The following is a 6,365-nucleotide window of genomic DNA, read 5'->3' on the forward strand; positions in this document are numbered from 1 at the left end:
TTCAGACAAACACATTTTCGGATATTTTAGAAAATATTTTAGATCTTTCTGTTGATTAAATGTCATGTTACGGGGTCCAGCAATAGTCCACGACCTTCAAGTCCAAAAAAGTGCGTCCATCCTTCACAAATTAAATCCAAACTGCTCCAGGATGATAAACAAAGGTCTTCTGTGGGTAAACCGTGGGGTGTTGTTGTAGAAATTACCATATTTGGAGTGTTATTAACGTTGTGAACTGCCTTCCGGTAGCGCCGCCATCTTAGAGTGATGCGCATTCAGGATAAGAGCTTACGCAGCGTACAGAGTTTCTCTGCTGCTGCTCTGTCCCCCCGCCCTCCGAATTTGTCATACGTCACTAAGAAAAGTGCGTACACTACGCTAATACTCTCTCCTGAGTCTGGGATGGCGGTACTACCGGAAGGTGGTTTGTGGCGTTAATAACATTTTAAATATGGATATTTCTACAACAACACCGCACGGATTACCCACAGAAGACCTTTGTTTATCATCCTGGAGCTGTTTGGATTTAATTTGTAAAGGATGGACGCACTTTTTTTGGACTTGAAGGTCGTGGACTATTGCTGGACCCCGTAACATTACATTTAATCAACAGAAAAATCTAAAATATTTTCTAAAATATCCGAAAATGTGTTTGTCTGAAAAACGATGGACATATGCAACTCGGACAGCTTGGGGGTGAGTAAATCATGGGTTTAATATCGTTTTTGGCCGAACTATCCCTTTAATGTTAAAATAGTTATTAAGAGTGACAAGACTCAAAAGCGATGTCTGACGCAGACGTCTGAAGCGCATGCACACAAACGCGCGAGTGAGCGACCCAGATATATATATATATATATATATATATATATATATATATATATATATATATATATATATATATATATATATATATATATATATAGACATCTTACACAAAATTACAGTTTTAAAAAAATATCTGTTTTGACAAGAATTCACGCAGGTATGACCTATAATCTGTTATATCTGAAGTGAATGTTTGGTTAACTGTTGAGGAAAAGTATCTGTTGTGTAACATTATATTAAACCCTTCCATATAAAGCAGTCTGTCTCAATGTCAAAATTAAACAATAAAAGAAAAACATATATTGATATTGTTTTTGCTTTGCGTAAACAGGTATAGTTCTGTCATGCTTTGTCAGATTCCAACAATTGTTCCAATTGTTTTGAAGTTTTTTAATAGAGAATGTTAAAATATAAATAACACATTTTTGAAAATTTGCTCATCCCAACTCAATTTGCCAGCACAGGTCACAAATGATGCAGCAGCAAACAGAAATTGAGAAAGAACAAGGTCTTCTAAAGGAGAAATCATACATAAAACTATGGCTGATGGTTCTGTTGAAAATGTAAACATGCTGTTGTAAACATATATTTGCATATAGCATATATATTAACCAAATCCATGCTGATTAGAGCATTAACAACTTGAAAAGTGTTACATTTAGGTAAATTTAGAACAGACAAAAATGTGCGATTAATCGCGAGTTAACTCATGAAATCATGCGATTAATCTAGATATATATATGTCACAGTGATCCGTGTCATGTTTTGTGTCTGTTCCATATTGTCATCACCTGGACACTTGTTAATTATCACCTCATTCATTCCACCTGTGTGTCATTAGTCTTTGTGTATTTATACCAGTGTTTGTGTCACACTCATTGCCGGATCATTGTCTTTGCTACCATGTTTTGTACTCTGTTCCACGTTATCTGTTCCTGTGTTTTACCTACCTGCTGTTATTTTGATTCCCGTTTATTTATTAAATGTTATTTATTCAGTCAAACTCTGCACTTGCTTCCTCACTTCACATATCCTGTTATCCAGTCTTGACAGAATGATCCGGCCAGTGAAGGACGCAGTGAGTTTGCGGAGGGGAGCTTCCAAAAGGATTTTTTTCGAGGGGGAGTAAAGGACGTCGGGATGCGCTGTCCGCAGTGTCCCGATGCCTACTGAAGTCAGCGGAGAGCGAACGTTCGGGTCTCCAGGCTCGGCTCAAGTTAGCGGCAGCCACGCTCGATTCATTCCCCGGGGTGGTTGTCGCAACACATGAGTCGGGTTCTGGGAGGCCCGAGTCTGTGGTCATGGTTCCTCGGACGGTCGAATCTTCGGGGTTGATTTTTGGGAGGAGCGCCGCCGTGCTCGATGTGGTTCTGGCATCAGCCGCGGCCATGCATGATTCATTCCCCGGGATGGTCGCTGCGGTATACGAGGCCGTTACCCCGAGACGGAAGGAGTTCATTCCTGGGCCTGTTGAATCCTCGCCGGTTCCCGTGAGGGATGAGTCACCTGAGTTGGTTCCTTTATGGGTCGAATCTTCTGAGTCGACACCCAGGATGGTCGAATCTTCTGGGTCGGTTCCTGTGTCGGTAGAATTTTCTGTGTTGGTTCCCGCGATGGTTGAACTTTCGGAGTCAGTTCCTGCCATGGTTGAACTTTCAAAGTCGGTTCCCATGATAGTCCACACACCAGAGACCGTTCCTGCATTGGCCATGTTGGTGACGTCAAGTTTCGTCCTGTCTCCAGCTTGGCCGAACCCGCCATCGTCTCCTACTCTCCATCCCTCCCCCTATGTCGCCCTCCCAGACTTTTGCTTTGTGGTGTCTGGAAGCCAATTTTTATGGGGGGGTAATGTCACGGTGATCCGTGTCATGTTTTATGTCTGTTCCATATTGTCATCACCTGGACATTTGTTAATTATCACCTCATTCATTCCACCTGTGTGTCATTAGTCTTTGTGTATTTATACCAGTGTTTGTGTCACACTCATTGCCGGATCATTGTCTTTGCTACTATGTTTTGTACTCTGTTCCACGTTATCTGTTCCTGTGTTTTACCTGCCTGCTGTTATTTCGATTCCCGTGTTTTGTTTCCCGTTTATTTATTAAATGTTATTTATTCAGTCAAACTCTGCACTTGCGTCCTCACTTCACATATCCTGTTATCCAGTCTTGACATATATATATATACACAGTTAAAAGAAAAAGTATGTGAACCCTTTGGGCTTACTTGGATTTATTCATAAATTGGTCATAAAATGTGTTCTGATCTTCATCTAAGTCACAACAATAGAGAAACACAGTCTGCTTAAACTAATACCACACAAGCATTATACGTTTTTATTGAACACAACATGTAAACATTCATAGTGCAGGGTGGAATAAGTATGTGAACCTTTGGGTTTAATAACTGGTTGACCCTCCTTTGGCAGCAATAACCTCAACCTTCTGTTGAAGCCATTCTGTTGTTGATTTACTTCTATGCTTTGGGTCGTTGTCCTGTTGCATCGTCCATCCTCTGTTAAGCTTCAGTTGGCAGACAGATGGTCTTAAGTTTTCCTGCAAAATGTCTTGATAAACTTTGGAATTAATTTTTCCATCGATGACAGTAATCCGTCCAGGGCCTGAGGCAGCAAAGCAGCCCCAAACCATGATGGCCCCTCCACCATATTTCACAGTTGGGATGAGGTTTTGAGGTTGGTGTGCTGTGCCTTTTGTTCTCCACACATAGCGTTGTGTGTTCTTTCCAAGCAACTCAATTTTGCTTTCATCTGTCCACAGAATGTGTTGCCAGTAGTGCTGTGGAATATCCAGGTGCTCTTTTTGTCAACAAAAATGTTAGCATGTGCCAGAGATTTCTGTAAGTCTTTAGCTGACACTCTAGGATTCTTCTTCACATCATTGAGCATTTTGCGCTGTGCTTTTGCAGTCATCTTTACAGGACGACCACGCCTAGGGAGTATAGCAACAGTGCTGAACTTTCTCCATTTGTAGACAATCTGTCTTACCGTGGACACATGGACATGAAGGCTTTTAGATATACTTTTGTAGCCCTTTCCAGCTTTATGTAAGTGAACAATTCTTGATCGTAGGTCTTCTGAGAGATCTGTTGTGCAAGGCATGGTTCACATCAGACAATGCTTCTTCAGAACAACAAACTCAAAACTGGTGTGTGTTTTTTATTGGACAGGGCAGCTTTAATCAACACATCCAATCTCATCACATTGATTGGACCCCAGGTTGGCTGACTCCTGGCTCCAATTAGCTCTTGGAGAAGTCATTAGCCTAGGATTTCACATACTTTTTCCACCCTGCACTATGAATTTACATGTTGTGTTCAATAAAACATTAAAACGTATAATGTTTGTGCGGTATTAGTTTAAGCAGACTGTGTTTCTCCATTGTTGTGACTTAGATGAAGATCAGAGCATGAAGAAATCCAAGTAAGCCCAAAGGGTTCACATTCCTTTTATTTCAATTGTGGCTCTCACCCCTCAATTTGTGCATTTGTACAGTTACCTCAATTCAAAAACTATGCATTTTACATGTAGTATGCACTTTGTCAGTAAAAAAAATTGTATGTGATGGTGGCACATTAAAGAAACTGTTCACCCTGATTTCCTTATCCTGTAGACAGAAGACCAGGGCCCATGTTCATGAAAAATCTTAGCGCATCTTAGTTTCCCCTTAAAATTAACTCTCTCCCCGCCATTGACGAGTTATCTCGTCAATCTGAATACCGCTATTATCCACCAGGTGGCGCTAATCCGCAACTTTTTAAACCCGGAAGTATTGCCCTAGGGCAAACAGCTGTAAATCCGTGTATGTTTTAAAGATCGCTCTGCATCTGATCTCTATCAAAAGTCCTTCACAAAAATGGAATTATCTCAGCTTTTTGCTAAAAATTTGGTGTTTTTGATGAAACCTACACATATTTGAGATGTGATAAAAACAGAACACATGAAGGTAGGATGAAACTGATTTTTTTGTTTGAAAGCAGAGGGTCTGTTCTTTTAATTCATATATTGTATGTTTATATATTTATAAAGGAGCATTTTCTGAAAGGCATTCAACTTTTGTGAAAATCATGAAAAATGCTGGCGGTGAAAGAGTTAAGTGGCGGCTGGCAACTAGACCTGTTTGAGTCGTGACTCACTCGGATCTTTCACCCGCATCTTTAAATTAACTCAGGAGTCGCGAGTCTCTAGTATTATTTACCCGGATCAGTTGAGTCTAGGGGTGGAACAATACATGTATTCGTTTCGAACCGAATCGGTACGGGGGTCACGGTTCGGTGCATGAATTTAAACGGAGAATACACGGTATGAAAATAAAAAACTTGCGTGCAAAATAATTAATGTAATGCAGAACTACTGTTAGATACGCGGGTTCTTTATGGACAGCTAATCTGTTGCCCCGCTTTAGCTCTGAAGCTCTGATTGGCGCCGATGCATCCGAGCTCCGCCTATGTATGCGCTCTATCAGAGCCCGTCTACATTCTGGCACTCTGCAGTTTTTTGTCACGTCGACGCTGGTCCAGTCAGTTAGTGAGCAGCGATTGCGAGGATGGCAAGTGGTGTTCCACAAGAGTTAGACGCTCTGCCAGCCTCTTTAAGATCGCAAGTTTGGCAAAACTTCAGTTTTCCAGTCAGTTACAATAGTACAGGCGAGAGAGTGGTGGAAAAGATGAGGACTGTGCGTCGGCGTTGTTCAGCAGTTGTTAGGTATGTGAGTGGAAATACATCTAATCAGGGCTCTCAAGTCTCACGCATTCACCTTGACGCACGCATTTCAGTCAGTTAAAACGCCACACTTTGTATTTCTCACGCTGAGAAGTAGGAGATAAATTGTCCTGCTATATACAACAGGCATACGCAGGGCAGTTCTGTCGAGTTCAGCTGCTTTCATTTTTAAGCGTGCTCAACTTTACGCAGCGCCATCAGCGTCAGAGTACCGCGAGAAATCTTGCGGAGGAGGCTGATTTCAAATCGCTCTCGCGTTACTCTGACGTCATCCACTTGTCGTTTCTTGCAGCGCCTCGTGAAGTCGTACACACCTATTAATTCATCCTACAAGCCTATTTTTTTGTTCTTTAGTACATTGATATGAAATAAAAATGTAATTTTAAAATGTATTTAGGTAACACTTGCAATAATTTGAACCCATATTTGTATGAAAGATGAGTACAAGATTACTTAAAGTGGTATACATTTTTGAAATACAAGATAGTATGTTGAATGCATTTCAGTTCATATTCATGACATCTCAAAATAACACTGATAAGGACACCTATGTTTTTAAGATTAGCTTAAGTACAAAAAAAAATGCCTTCTTCATTTTTGTTTTGCTTTTCCCTCCATTGTACCGAAAGTGAATCGAACCGTGGCGCCTGAACCGAGGTACGAACCGAACCGGGACTTCTGTGTACCGTTCCACCCCTAGTTGAGTCCTACTACAATTCAATGTAAAACCATAAACAGCACCACCACACACACAAACCTCTTTCAACATTATTAATGAGACTTCGCTCGCTCTACATAT

This window comes from Misgurnus anguillicaudatus, chromosome 24 (assembly GCF_027580225.2).
Source record: "Misgurnus anguillicaudatus chromosome 24, ASM2758022v2, whole genome shotgun sequence".
Taxonomy (NCBI): Eukaryota; Metazoa; Chordata; class Actinopteri; order Cypriniformes; family Cobitidae; genus Misgurnus; species Misgurnus anguillicaudatus.